Consider the following 1497-nt stretch of genomic DNA (forward strand, 5'->3'; position numbering starts at 1 on the left):
CTGCACCTTGCTGGCTGCATGAGTTTCGGCCCCAGATATCTGGTATATGTGCTTTTTGTATGCTTTCTTGTCGTTGCTGTATTAAATCTTACTCTCTATACATCTTAAGTTCGGTCTCAGTGTCTTCTTGGGTGCGCGGCTGTCCCGAGGCTTGAGTAAGTGCCTCCCTTTGGGAGTCTTGGAGTCTTTCAACCTCTAACTCTGAACTGCCAATTACTTTTTATTGGATGTTACCAGGCATAGAAGAAAATACCTGCAATCCCAGCACTTGTGGTAGAGAAAGGAAGATTGCAAGTCATCCTCAATTACATAAGTCCTCCCCCCTCAAATGTTCCCCTTTAAAAAAAAAAAAAGAATTTTGGCAGCTCAAAGAATATACTTAGTACAAAAAGTATAAACAAAATCCAACCTCCTGAATTAAATTATAAAACCACAAAAGTCTGCTGAGTCTATCAGGTTCAGTTAAAGACATGGTAGTGTGGGCCTATCAGCTGAACACTCACGAGGGAGAGTCAGGCAAGAGGTCTGCATGAATCCCAGGCTAGCCTGAGTTACACACTGAGTTCTAGGCCAGCCCAGGCTACACTATAGATCCTGCCAACAAACAAAAACAAGTTCAACTATTTCAAAGTTTAGACTAGAAAATCATTAATCTATTCCAAGTAATATAAAACTTAAGGAAACATCTAAGTTTAAAAATACACCAGTAGCAGGATCTCTAAGGCCAATGGAAGCTGCTACATCTGTCTCTATAGCCTCCAAAAATCTTACAAACAAGAAGGAAAAGCATGGGTGCAGTACCATATAACCAGGAAACCCAGGAGGACAGCGGGGCCCAAACCTCAGAATCTCTGTAAGTCAAGAAAAAGAAAAGACTAATGCAAAAAAAAAGGCCAAGTCCCAACCACAAACCTTTGGGGTAACAAGAGCAGCCAAAGGAAAAACAGTGGAGGAGAGAGGACAGGAGCCAGTGGCGGCCCACAGTCGCTCGAGAGAACGACGCCCTCCCCAAGTGTGACCACACAGAGGAAAATGTTCTTATAATAGAAATAAAGGGCTTTTTAAAATCACCACTTATTTGTGTGTGCATGAGTGTGCATGGTATTTGTATGGGCACTGGGGCATGTGTGTGCACGGTGTTTATATGTGCTGATGGGCACTGGGGCATGTGTGTGCACGGTATTTATATGTGCTAATGGGCACTGGGGCATGTGTGTGCACAGTATTTATATGTCCTGATGGGCACTGAGGCATGTGTGTGCACGGTATTTATATGTGCTGATGGGCACTGGGGCATGTGTATGCACGGTATTTATATGTGCTAATAGGCACTGGGTATTTGACTTGGGGCCTCATGATTGCACAGCAAGTTCTTTTATCTAAGCCTTCTTCCAAGACCTCTAGAAATAAAAGTTGAAATTGTAAATTTTTTAAAAATCAGTTAATAAATAGTGTACTGGCTATTTTTGTGTCAACTTGACACAGCTGGAGTTATCA

The 1497-nt window shown here is 42.4% G+C and overlaps 1 protein-coding gene across 1 annotated transcript in view; it reads right to left on the reverse strand.

Moving 5' to 3' along the window:
* Scp2 (sterol carrier protein 2) overlaps positions 1-1497 on the reverse strand; it is a 75495-nt gene that overhangs the window by 52365 nt on the left and 21633 nt on the right. The window lies entirely within an intron of this gene.

This window comes from Mus caroli, chromosome 4, assembly GCF_900094665.2.
Source record: "Mus caroli chromosome 4, CAROLI_EIJ_v1.1, whole genome shotgun sequence".
Taxonomy (NCBI): Eukaryota; Metazoa; Chordata; class Mammalia; order Rodentia; family Muridae; genus Mus; species Mus caroli.